Raw genomic sequence first — 18,537 nt, forward strand, 5'->3', positions numbered from 1 at the left:
CCATGTCCACAACAATATTCATGGATATACTCCACATAAGCGACATAAGCAAAAGCCACTGTGAGCAACATGCCCATGGATATGTGCACACACGCAACGATGAGTGGGATGTGCTTGAGGGTTACATTCCCAAACCAGACACTCACCATGCTTTGGAGCATGATTCCTATGTGCATCACTCAGGGACACTCAGTAGCACTGTTCATGTGATACCTCACTTGGTGGTTGGGAGACACACATGTACGCCAGGGATCACTGCAGTGGCTGTACTGTGCAGATGTGCTGGTAACACATGGCTCTGCTGTTCACAGACAGGACACTACCCTGGAGAGGTGCCGCTGGTGTAAACACTGTAGTTGGGCTTACACATAGACTTGTCAGACTGCATAGTACCCCACTATGAACCTGTGAAGCTATTACATGTCCTTTGTGCATGGTTAATTGAGTAGCTCTTCCATTTTGATTAGCTATCATGCTGTTACAGTGTCCCATGACTGCAAGCCGTATGTATCCTGTTATTGTATATTGTACAAGCCAACAGACGATACCTGTGGTGTGCATGATATGCCTGTTATGCTGTGTAGAATATCTGACATATCTACCTACAATACTGTACATTACACATATTTTACATATTATCCCATAATGCAAAGCATACTTGCCCAGCGGGACCACCTTAGGTATGTCATTGTCGTTATATGCCCATACACATGCCTACAGTGACAGTATATCAACATATACTATCCCCTGCTATGGCACGTACTTGTTGGACATACCCTACCACTGACGGCGGGTGGTATGGAATTGTTCTGTTTAAAGCCCTCATGTAGCATCCCTTGTGGTGTCTGTGATGTTTACCTTGTGGCCCATTGCAAAATACACAATTTCTACAAGCGTTACTATGCCCAGCAAGACATCACTACATAATACCTTTTCCCACTTTATGCATTGCGGACACTTTAAATTAATACAAAACAGGCTATACATACACTAACATACTGAGTGTTCTACATACCTTGGTATCGTTCCGAACTTCTGTAACTATCTCTCTTACACTGTTTAAACAGCTCTATGGTATGAGCATACAGTTTGAATGTCTGGCAAGTCATCCTTATATACGTCGATACCTGTAACATGTGGTTTCCTGCTGCCAATTGGTGTTCCTGAGTGAATTATTACTTGAACAGACAACAAACTGCAAAGAAAGCAAATGAAACAAAAACTTAATTGAGAAAAAACACTTTATAAACAGCAAAGCTTTCGAGGGAAACCCTTCCTCAGAACTAATACATAAAATACAAAATCACATGATTTAAATACAGGTCGATAATCACATGACCAGCAGCCCAACAGTCATGTGACAAGATATTTAAAACACACAAACATAAAAAAATAATATAAAAAAAATATATAATGTAAAAAATATATGATATATAAAAATATGAAAATTAACAGAACATCAAAGTTTAGTGTGCTGTAGTCTAAGCAACACAGGTTTAAGACTAACCGTGTTATTTAAGCCTGGGGGATGATCAGAAGCGAGCCTAAGTATCCACTCATATTCCTTAAGCTCCAAAAGATTATTACTATCCCCACCCCTGAGCATAGGGTAAATGGCATCAATAACTAAAACAAATTTATTTATAATATATGGGACATAATAATGTCCTACAATGTCAAACATTTGCCCTTTTTAATGTTTTATGTCAGGACACAACTGCCCAGGGAGGGGCTGTCCCTCTTAATGTGGGACAGGTAGTAACCGTATGCCTACGGCTAGCTATAACCACACCTACCATAATGATCTACTCCGAGTTGGCACTAACAGACACATGATGCAGACACACACACACACACACACACACATTACAGTCACATGGACACGCACATGGCACCCTCAACACACACATACACAGACTACAGCAATCACAAACACAGTTGAACACAGTACCTATGTGGACTGCAACACCGGTAGTGGTAACTAAATGTCCCTTCATATCGTGATAATATTACTCGCGGTTCTAGTGTTCCTGTACTGTGTTCTTTCGGTCTTTCAGCCTCGTGGTTATGCGTGTCGGTATGTGACACATTCCATAGTTGGCGGTTGACCAGGTTAAGAAAACAGAAAGAGAGGGCCCAGTACCCCTCTTTTTGGAGAATAAGGAGCTAGAATGGCAAATATTACTAGACTCATTTTCGTACCCAGGTTTGAATGAACACTGCAACATAGCTTGTGTCCTGAAAATGAGGAGCTATAAAAGATAACTCCTTTACCTTTGCCTTACTCCATTTTCCACTTATTTTATTTTACTTTAATAGTAATTTGTAGTATATACACTTTTTACTACTTTTAAGATTCATACTTAGCAAGGCTTCTAACTATAGTTGTCGGTAGAGATCTCACTAGATACTTTTTATAAACACTTTCTACAAACATTTTTTACAAACACTTTTATATGTAGATCTGTTATGCACTGCTTTTAGACTGCTTTTATTGTGCATACACTTCTTACACATTTGCATGCTTTTAATGCACATTTGCTTGGTATATGAATGTAACAAATTGCTGAAGCACTAATGTTTCATGATTTCCAACTGTTTTAAAAGTATGAAACTACATACTTTTGAGAATGCTCCTAAACAGAGCTTTTACTCCCTGAATTTACTTTTGCAAGAAATGCTGCTAACACGCCTTCATTGTGACTGCATTACTAATTAAGGCGAGGGTGTGTTGTATAAAAACCTGACTTGATACTGCATTTTACTTTTGCCTCTGATGAAGCTGTAGTTTTAACCACAGCGAAAACGCTTGTTTTAATAATAAAGTGCGTTAAGGTTTTTTCTGACTTCAGTGTGGCTTTATACGTGTAAGTGGATTCTATTAAAAGTGTTCCAGCTTGTACAGCAAACAGCATCCACAACAAGGACTTTAACATTTTTTTGGGCTTCACGGTGCTTGTCCGGACTGTTTTTGTGTATTTTACTGGTTTCCGTTTGTTTGCTTTAACTATATATATATATATATATATATATATATATATATATATATATATATATATATATATCTGACAGAGAGAGTGACAGGCAGAATACACCTTTCATTGTGTACTTGTCGGTGTATACTGTTTCCTGGACTCCACACGTTTGTGTTTGAACCTGTCACATTACGCACCTACCGTATGTATATCTTGGCTACCATAGTGTTAGATGATTGTGTACATGATTGCGTGTTCTACTCCTGGCAGTGGTCGTTTTACCCTTCGGAGGAGGCACTATTAGTACAGGGGTGAATAATGCTGGTTTCACCTCTACTGGACATCATTGACCGTGATCTGCGCGATATTCAGAGAAGCTTAGCCCAGTTTCACGCATATCCGTATAGTCATATTTAAATGATGCTTACCAGCACTGGGCAATGCATATTCCTGCTAACGTGTGCTAAACATGATCTGATGACCTGCATCTGACATGCATTATTCGTGCCTTCAGGATTACATTACATCCCTTGCAGGACGTGGGACTGGGAACATGCAAGACGGTCACTGCATTTACCACTTGGGCATATGGGATTTGTACACGTGTAATGGCATTTTGTATGTGGACTATACTATGGCTGTTACTCCATACTGCAATCACATGGGTAACTCAGTTAGTTTACATATGGATGAGTCCTATTAATGGTATGTCCATGTGATGTTTAATGGATGTGCTCCAGCATTGGGTATGTATATCACAGTGAGCCACACACGATAATGTGCTACACCTTCAAACGACCGTAGTTGGAGCATGCTGGGGTAACAGATACATGTCATGGATACACCCCATGCCTTGACACGAAATCCATGATTACATTATGTGGAGCCCCTCATTAACGCATCAGGGAATCCGTGCAGAGTGTGTGGAGAACAGTGCTTACACACATGTGATCCCGCAATTGCCTCTGCTCCACTGAGCGACAGTTGGTTACTAGATGTTGTGGTGACAGCAGACACTGTTTGCCTCGATTGGTGTATGGCCTCTGACAATTGGTCTTGTACCTACCGATGTACCTAGGAACCTATACACACAGTACCAACATATGCTGATATGTGCATGTACTGTTCAGGTGTTGACATTCCTTGTTCCAATAGCTGTTGTGTGTACAATGGTTGAGGGCTGCCTATGTAGGATTCACACAGTAGCCCACCTATACTTTACAATTACAGGTGGTCATGTGTGTGTGCCATCCATTTTAATGTGTGTGCAGGTGGAGAGGTGTGTCAGTCCATAGGGGCCTACACTGTCAGAGTATGTGCTATACGTTCCCTCTTTGCCAAGACATAGGCATATTGGGCATGCCTCCGTCTGCCTACTGGGGCTGGCACAGGGTGTTTGTGGTCTGAATCCCTCTGTGCTTGTGATGGCCTTGGCAATTGCGGTGGGCTATGAGGGCCTTCACCATTTTGTCCCTGCTGCAGCTGTTTCCGCAGGATCATATTATGTAGCATGGCACATACTATGAAGATGTGGGCACACATGCCTGGAGAGTACTGCAAGGCTCCACCAGATGTGTCCAAGCAACGGAACCATGATTTCAGCATCCTGAACACATGCTCTATGATGATTCTGGTTTATGCGTGTGCCTCATTATGGCATTCCTGCATGGGTGTGTGTGCATTTCTGATGGGAGTCATCATCCACGGCTTCAGTGCATAGCCAGCATCCCCCACAAGGTGGCCATGTGGGATGTCCCCCCTGACAAATACCTGATACAACTGTGAGGCATGCCAGATATGGGAGTCATGGTAGCTTCTCCAGGGCTGCCAGCACACACATTCATGATAATGCCCTGGGAAATGCACACAACCTGGCAGTTGATGGAGTGGAATCCCTTGTGGTTTATGTAGCGCCTACCATGCTCACCGGGTGGTGACTCGATATGTATGTGCGTGCAGTCTATTGCACCCAGTACCTCCGGGTAGTGTGCCACATGGTGGAAGTGATGCATATTGCTGGCCAACTCCTCCTGAGTTTGGGGGAAGTATATATGCTCATTGGCATGTGGTAACATGGCATCCAGGAACTGGTGTAGTACCCTGGATGCTGATGCCTGTGAGATCCCCATTATATCTACAGTTGGCCTTTGAAAGGTACCTGTGGCTAGTATTCCCAAGCTTACACATACCTTTGTGTCCACTGGGATGGGTTCCCCTCTGTTGTTTCTGGATCTCAGGCGTGGCCGGCACAGCTCAACTATTTGCTGTAAGATGTCCCTGTCCACCCTGTAACGCTCTACTATCTCCAGATCATGTAGCCCCTGGTAGGTTACCCTTAGTCTGAACACTCTTCTCCTCCTCCATGGCCTGCGGTGGTTGTCAGCATCATCCTCCACAACACCGTCAGTCTGTAACACATGGTAATGAATCACAGCTATGGCAGCTCCCAACATGTACATTTTAAAAGTTCCCCATGTGTTTACACCTATGGTGCAGTGTTTGGGAATACACAGGTGTGTGTAGGGTGCTTTCACACTTTATACTATTGTGCTGTGAACACCGATGATGTCATAGGGTGTGTATGTATGATCGTAGCTACAGGGTATCTTATGTGTTTTACTACAGGAACTACTATTGTGGTGCCTTTGGTGTTGAATTACATTTGGCTGCCATAAATTACCTCTTGCCCTTCCCTTTACATTTCTTCACATTTCACCTACCATTTTCTGGCATGCATCCAGCAGCCTGCTTTCATTTGTACTTTCCTAGACCTGGCTTATCTGGCGTAATGTGTTCTATTGCCGGTCTACTGTAGATTTGCTTTGCTCTGCTATGACAGTTCTCCTTTCTTTGCAGTCCGACACCTCCCTTATCCTGTTTTGTAGGTTTCTGTGAGCAGACTTGTCAGCTGCCGTTGATTGCCCACTGTGAGTTAATAGGTGTTAATTGCTCAGTTGTACTCCAATTACCCTACTGTGGCATTTCCTTCTTTTCTTCCCCTGACCTTCCTGTTTGTGCTATGGTTCATGGCTCATGCATCTGCTTAACGGGTTTCGGGCATGTTTTCATCCCCGTACACACGCGCTTTTGGGCACCGTATGTGCTCTCAGCTAAACGATGCTATACCTGCCTCCCCACCCCTGTCCTGCAGCTTTGCTTAGCAATGGCCAGACCAGATTTGCATTGCTCCAATGTGCTTACAGCTACGGTGGCACACCCCACTGCTGATGTCATGTATACCTCTGAGCCACTCCTCGGTGTTGTAGCGCTGCGCCATATGGTACATCCTTAGTCAGGTGGGACGTTTGTGATTCAGTATTACCTGCCTCATTTGCATGGCATTGACTATTAATTCATAGTTACCGTGCCAAACACTGTCACAGACCCTTAGCAACCCTTGCAGCTTGGTTGTGGTGTGCCATGCATACCATTGAGTATTATGGTGAAATCCTGATTTGTATTACATTGCGATTTTATGACATTTGTATATATTTTCTTTGTGTTCCCATTTGTGCACACATGCCCTGCGGTTGTACTTTGCATTACTGTGGACATGACATTAAATGTTGTTTTTTAGGTGTTGTGCATCTTTTCTTATGCTATTGGCTGTATATTTAGCCATTGGCATATGTTAACTTTGTAATACACGAGTCTGGTCTGCTTTCATAGCTCCGATGTTCTGTTTGGAAAAATGTAAACCGTGTTTTTTGGTTTACATTTCCGTGGGCTTACGCTATGCCTGCACCACTTCATGAATCGCTATGTACCTTCATTTGCATGGTGTGGCACTGCGCATGGGGTGATTAGCATACCTAAGCCAAGGGCTGCGCAGTTCTGGCGTATGCCGGTAGTGCACATGGAATTGGATCGTACCTGAATCACTAGACAGCCATATTTGGCGTTATACCGCCTACGCTACACCTGCGCCTGGCGCAAGCTTCATGAATCCCAGGGATAGTTAATACAATATAAACATTGTAGGTAGAAACTGTTGTTGGTAATCAAAGACACCTTCCGACAACTGTGGAGCAGGTAGATTATATCAGAAAACAGAAGGAGTCACCACATATAAATTAATACCTCCGTTTGTAGCAAAAAAGGATAAAATTTATTGTAGGATAAAATGAGCGCTTTCGCATAGACAAGCTATGCTTCTTCAGATCAGGTTACAAATACAAATGAAAGCTCATACTTCTTATACACAAATAAAACACATTTTTTGGCGGGCATTTCAAAAAATTCAATCAGTCAATTAATTAATTGGCCAGAATTTAAAGTGCTGATGACACTCTTAATACTTAGAATGCTCCTGTGTTGTATAACAGAGAACGTAACATCAAACATTAGCAAAAAGCCGTAAGGCTGCAAATTCACAAGGCAACAAAACCAATGCAAATAGGTACTGCAATACAGTACGGTATGTGTCTCTATCGTCACAAAATAGTTTCAGTTTTCCACAGTCAAAAACAAAGACAGAAAATGGAGATAAAAGTAAAAATAAAATAAGAATAAAAATAAAAATAGAAATAGCACATCTATAATGGTTGCCAGAACGCCACATTAGCTTTCTGTATACAAATGTGGCAAACCAAGTGTTATTCAGTAATCAAAATGGAAAGACTAACAAGACTCCATCTAATAAAACATAGCGAATCTCTAAACATCTGATGCGTGAAATCTGTGTATCATTATTAAACTCAGTGCAAAACTTTTAAACATTGATAATAATAGTGATAAGATCTCCTGTCACGTATCAATAAAGCAGACTCGTATAAATAGATGTGTACCAAAATGCATGATAATAAATTACTTTGATTATATACATTTTAAACCAAATTAATTAACTTTGTTAAAAGATCTTAGGTTAGGAAGTTCTGTTAGAAGCTACGTTAAAAGACTTTGTTATAAAGCCTTATTGAAAGACCTTATTAAAAAGGTATGTGTATTGAGGTAGAGAACGAGTCCAATTGGTTAAACCTTATGTGTAAACTGAGAAACAAAATCTATCTGAGAAACCTTTGGTAAGGTCTATAAAAATAGCGGAATTAGTATATATCGTAATGCAGCAAAACTAACTAGAACTATAGAGTTTATTATTTCTGCGAAATGATTGAAGTGTTAAAGGTCATGAGTTGAGCAGAACCCAGGAGGCGGGTTGTAGTGTGCCAAGAACTTAAATGATGGCGTAACACTAAAAATTATTATTATTGAGCTTCCACAATATAACAGTTTTCGGCATAACTTATGTGTTAACTAATAAAATGGACGTATGCTCCATGTATTATTAAGATGCAGAATATAAGATACAAAAAATATATAAGGAATATAAAAACACCACGACTGTATATTACTTAGAGTCAATCAGTTGGTGTGATGAACTATATAAATCCCTTGTATTCAACTCTAAAGGAATTATATGATAAACATATATGTGTATAAATATTACCTATGAATCTAGGGATTTATCAAAAATCTTTTGAAAGTTGTATATAATACATGGGAACAAGACCTATAAACAAAGTCACATGATGTGATATGTGACTATAGCAGCAGATCTGAGAATTAATGAAAATTAGAATTAAAGTTGATTAAAATAAACTCAAAACTGAACTCAAAATTACAAGGGTCTATTGTTCAGTATGGGTTTGATGGAGACAAATTGATTTATTCCAGGGTTGACATGTGCTTTCAACAAAAGTATCCATCTAAGTTCCATGCAAGCTAAGTGATTGGCATTGTCTCCACCCCTGGCATTGTCTCTAGACACTTGCAGTACTTTAAAGGTGAAAAAATGTGAGCTAAACTCATTAATATGTTTTGCAAGTGCGTTTTGTTCATTCTTCTTCCTGATGTCGTAGAGATGATTGTATACTCTATCTCTGAGTCTCCTCTTAGTGAGACCTACATAGAATGCAGGACAGCATTCACATGTAGCAAGGTATACAAGATTGGTACTGTCACAACTGTAATGACTACTCGGTTTAAAAATATATAAACCTTGAGGATGTTCAAAGGTTTGTTTCTTTGAGATGTGTGGGCACATGTGGCAATGGCCACATGAAAAAGTCCCTTTCTTGGATGGAGTAATCTCATTAACAGTGATGTCGTGTTTATCAATGCATAAAATTTGTTTAAGGTTGCTACAATTTCTGTAGCTAAAAGTCGGATGTGTTCCAACTATATAGATGGTATGTGGATCCATAATCAATACATTCCAGTTCTTCTTAATTATTTTTTGAATATTAGATACATCACTCGTGTACTTCAACAAGAATGATGTCTTTTCTATGTGACCTTGCTTTTTATTTTTATGATTGATATGAAAAGACGAGTGGGTGCCCTGAACCAAAGTATGGGTAGTCGATGGGATACCTAATACATGTTGTTTACAGTCTCTGATGAGATTGTTGTTGTAGCCTCTTTCCTTAAATAGCTGTTCTAACTGTGCAACTTCATGCAAAGACTCAGCTTCATTTGTACAAATTCTAGATACTCTGTTAAGTTGGCTAATAACTATTCCTGGGAAAGTGTGTCTGGGATGCATACTTTCAAATTTTAATAGAGAGTTCTTCCAAGTTGGTTTTCTATAAAGTGAAGTGCTAATTTGCCTTTCTTTATTGAACCTCAATGTTAAGTCCAAGAAATTAATCTCTGAACCAGAAGTTTCAATGGTAAACCTAAGAAAGGGACTAGTAATTTCTATATCCTTTATGAACTTTATGCAGTCAATTTGGCTGCCTTCCCAAATGAAAAGTACGTCATCTACAAACCTTTTATAGAGCTTGACATTGCTGAATAGACTATGGTTAAACAAAAACTTACTTTCCCATTCATAAACAACAAGGTTTGCATAACTGTTTGCGCAGGGGGTGCCCATGGCAACCCCCCACTTTTGTAAGTAAAACTTATCTTTAAACATAAAGACGTTGTTATTAAGTACAATCTCAAGCAAATAGTTAATCAGAATCTGTCTGTTATTACTGTACTGAGACTTAGTGAGTAGTAACTCATTTATGGCTTGCTGTCCTAGTTCATTCGGTATACATGTGAACAAATTGACTACATCCATTGTTACTAATAGATAGTTGGAAACATCTTTGTCAAGTCTAAAATCTCTCAGAAACTGAATCAACTGAAATGAATCTGACAATATGTTAGGAACTGCATCTACCATAGGTCTTAACAGGCGTTCCAAGAAAGATGAGATGGTGTATGTACACCATCTTTCACTGGCTACAATAGGTCTCATCGGTACAGGTGTAATGTTTTTGTGTATTTTGGGCAGGCCTTTAATGACCGGGACCACCGGAAATTCAACCACAAAATATTCATAGGTCTCACAACTGATTTGACCACAGAGTAATAAGTCATACAAATCTGCCTGTATTCTTTTAATGGTGTTACTAACAAACGCCTTGGAAACTAATAAATATGTGTCGCTATCAGCAAGCATAGATGTCATGGTTGCGTCGTATTCAGTGCTATTAAGCAATACTACAGCCCCGCCCTTGTCTGCAGGTTTGATTGTTATTGCTGGATCCCGTTTTAATTGATTAAGGGATCTCTGTTCATTCTCTGTTAAATTAAAATAATTACACCTTTTATGGTTTCTAGCAAAATATTCATAAATATCTTGTTCACATAATTTAGAAAAGCATTCTAAATTATGTGGGACAACCGGCATAAAACTGCTTTTCCGTTTAAAAAACTCCTTAAGAGCATCTGTTTGTATGGCAATTTTATCCTTAAAAAACAACTTTAGAGCTACATTACGGCAGAACAATCTAAGATCTACCAAAACTTCATTAAGTTGGCTGGCTTGAGAAGGTATGAAGTTAAGTCCTTTATTAAGGAGTGTAACAGCAGAATCTGACAATGGGAGGTCTGATAAGTTACAGACTAAATCATTCAGTTCCTTTGTTTTCTTGTCTGTCCATACTTTTCTTCTGAGCCCTTCCTCTTGCGAGGCCCCCTGCTGTTGGAGCGGCCTCTCCAGGCCGTTTGCTGTTTGACGGGGAACGGTAAAAAATGTGTGGAAGTGCTTGCTGTATCTTTAGGTTTAGCCCCGGTTGCTGTATAGTTCTTATCAGCTTGTTGATTAGGAAGTGGGGTGTTATTAACAAAATTACTTCCAATGGAGCTGTTATTCAATGCAGTAAGAGACGGAACTTCCGATGGAAGAAACCTACTTGCAGCCGGGATAGATGGTACATCATTTGCTTCTGTGACTGAGGATTGTGCAGTTACTATATTATGAGAGGCAGTAACATCAGTGGGGACGGAAGAATGTGCATTTCTCGGCCAAACAAATACCTGGCCGAGAGCAAAATCGTTCGCGTCTCTGACAAGCTTTCTTTGTTTTATTTGTCTAAGTCTTTCACTAAATAGATGTACTTGTGATCGCACATTGTCTAATCTTTGATTAAAATATTCCGTTTTGTAGTGTTCACTGAAATGGCGTTGTTGTAAATCTATTTTGCCCCTGAGCTCCAATTCTAGTGGAGCAAAGTACTCTAGCAAAAGTTTGATGTAATTGAAGCCTAATTCAATATTTAGGTCTTGCCATTTTCTCAGTAGTATGGGATGACTTTCCCCATACGTCGGCATGCAAAAGACTCGCATGCCGCGAGGTATAACCTTAAAGTGGAGGCAAGCCTCAAGGTGTAGACGCTGCCAGGCATACCTCTGTAGTCTATACAAGTCATCCTGGAAAGTTTTACAAAGATTATTAAATTCAGTTAACATCTCACCATTGCTGGTAGTATTCATGGGTCTAGAGTTATTGGTGAGTTCCAGAGCCAATAAAGGGTTGATGTTGCAGTGCAGGAGAGATTCCCAAGCTGGTGCCATAACATCCCTCGTCTCTGGTCAAAAATCTAACTCGATATCCGTCGATTCCATGTGTAAAACCAAAAACAGCACACTGGTAGAGGAAAGGTTTGTAGGTAGAAACTGTTGTTGGTAATCAAAGACACCTTCCGACAACTGTGGAGCAGGTAGATTATATCAGAAAACAGAAGGAGTCACCACATATAAATTAATACCTCCGTTTGTAGCAAAAAAGAATAAAATTTATTGTAGGATAAAATGAGCGCTTTCGCATAGACAAGCTATGCTTCTTCAGATCAGGTTACAAATACAAATGAAAGCTCATACTTCTTATACACAATATAAACATTATTCAATGCCAGTTGAACAAACTAATTATTTTGTTTGAAATTGAATGGCTACTTCACGTGAATCCAGAGCAGACTGACTCTGAGCTGTTAAAGTAGTAGTGGAAGAAGCAGACTGCTCAGGCTGAGCAATCTGTTTCCATTTGTACTTTTCACTGCCAGCTGCTGATGAAATCAATTTGTCATCTTTCAAAACAAACTGATAGAAATTACTGCAGTTCATGCTGTAATTAACAAAAACTTGCAGTTCTGCTTTGATTAGTGCTAGAGTGGCCCTCTTTCGGTCTGCACCCCACTTTGCACTCATGTTGTAGTTAAGGAAAACTTGCAGTTCTGCTTTGATTAGTGCTAGAGTGGCCCTGTTTTGGTCTGCATGCCACTTTGCATTCATTAAAGAAAACACCCTTTCAGGGAAGGCATTGCTGCCTGGTAATGACAATGTGGCTGATACAATCTTAAACATGTTTGTTTGAAAAGCTGCACTATCACGGGCACCTGCAAAAAATTCCTGCCATTTAGTGCATGCAGTAGCAGTTGAATTAGCAACAATATTGGATAAAGCATTCCTTGTAGGGTTGCCAACTTTTCACAATTAAAATCCAGGATGCCTCTTTTCCTGCCCCTTGTCCCCCCTGTCCCCTCCTCTCCCTTCCTTCCCTCCCCTCCCATCCCCTCCCCTCCCCTCCCTCCCTCCCCTCCCTCATTCCCTTCCATCCTTCCCTTCCCTTCCCCTCCTCTCTCCTTCGCTTTCCCTTCCCCTCCCACTGGGGGTCTGGGCGTTGAGCCCCCGGAAAATTTTTTTAAACAACAGATGCACAAAGGTGAGTTTTAGTGCATTTTGAGCCAAAATAACACTTGAATGCAAGAATTTTTAGCTCAAAACTGTTATTTTCAAGTAGCCAGTCCACACAGACAGTTAGGCTAACTGCTAAATTGCTAATAGTCATTCACATTGGAAAACAGCAAAAAAACAATAAAGCAATAGCATCAAGGTGTAAGCAAAAGATATAGTCAATACAATACAAATGTTATGCAATGTCAGTTGAACAAACTAATTACATTGATTGAAGTTGAACGTCTATCATGTGAATCCAGAGCAGGCTGACCCTGAGCTGTTAAAGTACTCGTGGAAGAAGCAGACTGTTCAGGCTGAGCAATCCATTTCCATGTGTACTTTTCACTGCCAGCTGCTGATGAAATCAGTTTGTCATTTTTCAAAACAAACTGATAGAAATTGCTGCAGCTCATGTTGTAGTTAAGGAAAACTTGCAGTTCTGCTTTGATTAGTGCTAGAGTGGCCCTGTTTCGGTCTGTACACCACTTTGCAGCTCATGTTGTAGTTAAGGAAAACTTGCAGTTCTGCTTTGATTAGTGCTAGAGTGGCCCTGTTTCGGTATGTACGCCACTTTGCAGCTCATGTTGTAGTTAAGGAAAACTTGCAGTTCTGTTTTGATTAGTGCTAGAGTGGCCCTGTTTCAGTCTGCATGCCACTTTGCATTCATTAAAGAAAACATACTTTCAGGGAAGGCATTGCTGCCTGGTAATGACAATGTGGCTGATACAATCTTTAAACATGTTTGTTGGAAAAGCTGCACTATCACGGGCACCTGCAAAAATCCCTGCCATTTAGTGCATGGAGTAGCAGTTGAATTAGCAACAATACTGGATAAAGCATGTCTTGCTGCACAAAACTCATCATAAAGCATGTCTAAATTGATGTCCTCTGTTGTCAAGCAATGACAGTGCTTGCATTTCAAAAGGACTGAAATGCTACTTCTGTATTTAGAGATATTTGATGCATCACACACTCAATGCTGCCATCTGAGAAATTAAACCATTTGTTCAGGTATGCTAAAGACTTTTCTAGAGCTGCCAAAAAATGTTGTTGCAGACAAACTGTATGAGGTTCCATGCCCTCATTTTCAAGTATAGTTTGTGCTTTGTGTCCAAAAAATGCATCAGTTATGCGTGAGTCAATTTTAATTTTCAGTTACTGCATTACAGGCAAGAGGTCAAGCAATGTAAAATCTTCCCTCTCCACTTTCTGGACCAATACCTCAAACACATTGCAAATGTTCTGGACAAAACATAAGTATGCTTTTTTAATGTTTGTCTCTACTGCTTCACAGTCATGCATTTTATTTTCTATTCCCAGATGCATACGAATTCTCTTTGGGCAGTCTTCACCAAGAGATGCAAAGTAGGACACAATGGCAGGCCATGAATCAAGTAATCTGTCAATAGCTGGACCCAGAGACAACCATCTCGTTGGTACATGCCTCAATAACTCATGATGTTCTAAGTATACAAAGTCAAAAGATTTTACAACTGGGCTCTCCTATTAGCAGATACACTGAAATGACTGTAAATGCTGGTAACCATTGTTTCTACATCACAATCAAGTTCATCAGTTAGTTTTTTCAAGGCATTGTGTATCACATGAGCACTGCAGTTTGTCTTCAGAATATTACTATTTCTTTTCAACAGCTCAGTAAACACAGACTGCTTTGCACCATAGTTCACACTTGCATTATCAGCTTAATAAGAAGACATGCATGCAATATCAAGGCCGTTATCTGAAAGAGCTTTAACTAGCATGTCTGTGATGGAAGTAGAATGCTCATCATTAAGTTCAACAAAGTCTAAAACCTTTTTACTTAAACCAGTTTCAACAGTAAAATATTGAATGCAGACAGGAAACATTTTTCTTTTCTTGAGATTAGATGCATCAGTTGACAGAATATCAAACAGAATTGTCACCAGTAATGTCTTTTATAATGGACTTCACTGACTTTGGGCCAAGGACATCAGTCACCAGTGCTTCTGCTTTCATGCGACCACACGCTGTCTTTTTAGCAGTAGCTGTGTCTTGATATAACAAGTGGTCCAGTTTAGCACCACAGTCAGCAGTGCTGTAGGAGATGTGGTGACATACAGTGTGGTAAACACGCATGAGTTCTGCAACTGTTGCCTGCTTGTCAATTCCTGTTACTATTGTTGACTTCTTCTTGAAAAAAATGTCAAAGGCAGCAGTGTTTGCAGCTTTCTGATGACTTTTCGAATGGCTATGATTTACTATGTCACCTTTGCCACCATAAGCAACTGAAACCGCCTTCTTACACAATGTGTATCGAGCTGTGAAGACATTGTCATTAACTTTTTCACACCAGGAAAATTGTGTCTGCCATTCTTGACGATACCGTGACAACCTCGTTGCTTTATTTTTAGGTGGAGGAGTGTTTGGTAAATAATTACATTCTCCATCAGTTTCTGTGCTACTCACGCTACCTTCAGTTGTGTAACTTGTATCCATTTCCACACAATTGACAAAAACTCAATTGCGGCGCTACCACACTTGGCTGTGGCTATGACCCTGGCGTTGGTAACCTTACTGTTACTTCCAGTGGAATTAGCCAAATGAACCTCCAAGTAGATCAGCTAACAATACCAGATTGTGACTGCTATGCAAAAACGTTGCTTCAGAGTACAACATCAGTTTTAGTAAGGCTGAAGCATCCATTCGACAAAGGGGAAGTTGTGGAAAGTCCCGCACTTTATGCAAACTCTTCAGTAACACCCAATAGCCTCTTACTGCCCAATGTAATGTAGCCATTATGAGACGGTCTTACTGGGTTGACGTCTGCAGTAGACGCTTGTTGTTTAGGCAGGTTTGTGGAAACCAGTGTGTCTACACTCTGCACACACCACACAATTCTTTGCAGTCTATTCAATAAGCCTAACTGGAAATTAAGTTGATTTTAGAGTAAAGCAACATGAAGGAATGTCACTTTAAACAGTTCAGCCAATCAGTGCTCTTTCCGGTACCTGGAAGGGCACAATTCTAGCCATTGAGCTTTCCTGGGGCTGTCTTTCTCCAACTACTGTAAGCTTATTTGTGACATCAATGGAATGCTCTCTCAGCCAGACACAACATGTGTCATTGTGTGCTTGAGAACATTCGGATTTTTACAAAGCAGTCTGGTCCAGATCTTATTTTCAATGCACAACTGACTCTGCTATCCCCATTGCAAATCCCTATTTAGGCATTGACAGAGTACCCTTTTAGAGTACATCTGGACTAATGGTACATTTTTCAGTCAGCCTCATTACAATTCACATGGTCACCTGATGACCAAATATATTCTAATAAAACATCTAATTTTGGAAGATAATGATGTAATACATACACACACAAGCATAATACTGTGGACACGTTTTGAAAAAAAAAAAACAAACAGTAAAGCTGTGCACAAAACTAAATCACCTAGTAGATTAGTCCTGATTTGGAGGCAAAGAATAAATTTCACTCGAGGTAGCTGTGTTACCCCTCGATATAGTGATTACGAAGCCAATTTTTTCTAACTTAAATCCAAGTGCCAAATATGTTTGAATACAAATTACAGTCATATGAAAGCAATTAACTTTAGTAAAGAAGGTGCAGTCAAAAAATAACTCATTGTTAACCAGGTTTGTATATTAATAAATAACCAAATGCATAAATAAATGCATAATAATGAAATAATCGCTTGCTGTTTCAGTGCTGTCAGAATAACCATTGCTGCAAGTGAGCTTGCAGATGTTTCTTCTAGGCTGAGTATTTTTTGTCTGTATATGCTGAAGGACCACAAACTAAAAAGTTATGTTCCTGTACCCACATATCTTTTTAATAAGTATAAGTAGTAGTAAGTTTGCTAGCAGCTGCCAGGCTTCACCCGGACTGCTGGGGTGGAATTTATATTTAATAGAATTTCACAGTAAAACCGTATCTTCTCCTTGGACTAGGGTGACTTTTTAATGTAGTCATCAAATCGTGGAAGTTGAAAATGACATGGCCCTACCTCACAACATCATGTCATGATAAATAGGGACAACACAATACAAAAATTTGCAAAGGAGCATAATCACTAATGCTCATGAACATAGGCAGAGCAATGTGTTTATACATTACTACCTAACCTTTCTGCAAACTGAGTGCTCAGTTTCTATGGTGGACTTCCCATCATTGAGGGTTACAACCAGGAACAGTTACTTTGTACAGGAGCCCCAAGCATCATCACACTGCAGAAATATTCTGCTAAATAAACAGGTTCCAGATGGTGCAGATGCCCTACTGCATCTCAAATTATTATGTCTGGCTGTCTTTAGTCTTTTGCTGGTTTCACATTTTTCTCAAGTAATCAGAATTATAAGTGGATAATATAATGTGTCAGTTATTGCACTGTTATTCATTTCATTGGAACAAGTTGGCAAAGCTGCTGACAGGTTGTTGCGCTGGTGAGTAAGAACACTGGCCAGCAGACCAGGCTCCTCCATGATAGGCTCAGTTGTAAAGGAACAACATGCATGCATGATGAAAGGGCCTGTAGGGCTGTCAGCAAATTGGTGTGGGCATTGAGGTCTCAGGATTGGGAGAGATGGTGGGCAGGCACAGTTCTGATATTTATACCATGCATAACTTAAACAGTGATTATGAGAAGACTTAGTAACTTGTACTAAGGTGTGCCAAAAACAGGACATATGGCGTCCTGGGAATGTTCTTCCCAGGACAGAGGAAACAGATGGCCAAATCCAGGACATCCTGGGAAAAACAGGACGGTTGGCAAACCTAGAGTTATGGCTTCATGTATATTTTGTCCAGGGTTTGAATACATGGAAGGGAAAATAAGTATTTAATTTTGATATACATATTATGCATTTTTTTATAAAAGATGGCCTTGCTGTGCTCTGCTAAGCACTACTCAACTATGCTTAGACCTGCTAAGTACTGCATAAACATGATAATGGCTACCAATGTCTCTGCTCTGCGTAGCTCTGCTTGGCTGGTTTGTGCGCTGCTAAGCTCTGCTAAGACTATGGTTCTGTCAGTTTATGCACTTCTCAGCTCAGGTGCACTGATTTTCATGGTGCTAAGTGATGAGGCACTTTTTCGAATGCTGCCAATGATGTGTAAGGGTGGGAAAACAGCCTATAATAAGCCCAATTGGTAGGAATACAGCAGAATCCCTTGGGGTTCTGTCACTGATGGTATACTACGTCTAGTGGTGGTGAAGGTGTGCACTTTTGGGTGCACAGTTTAGGCATTCTGGAGTCCAGGGTCATGGCTAGGCTCCTTGTGCAAAACCATGCTGACAGGCTACTGCAAGGCAGTTTTCAGGGCCTGGAGTATAATGTGGAGGCCAAGGGTAGGCTGGCCAGAGAACTCACCAGTGTCATTGGTATCCCCTGCACAGGTGATCAGTGTTGTTGCCACCATGATGACCTGAAAAAATAGAAGAGGGGACTCTTGGACACCTGGGTCCAATAAGTGAGGGCAGGGAATGCTCCACAAGTATGTAAGTACTTTTTACTGTGTTTTACTAATATGTACTCTGAATGTCTGCAAAACT

The sequence above is a fragment of the Protopterus annectens genome, chromosome 9.part0, assembly GCF_019279795.1.
Source record: "Protopterus annectens isolate FY-2018-M chromosome 9.part0, PAN1.0, whole genome shotgun sequence".
Lineage (NCBI taxonomy): Eukaryota > Metazoa > Chordata > Ceratodontiformes > Protopteridae > Protopterus > Protopterus annectens.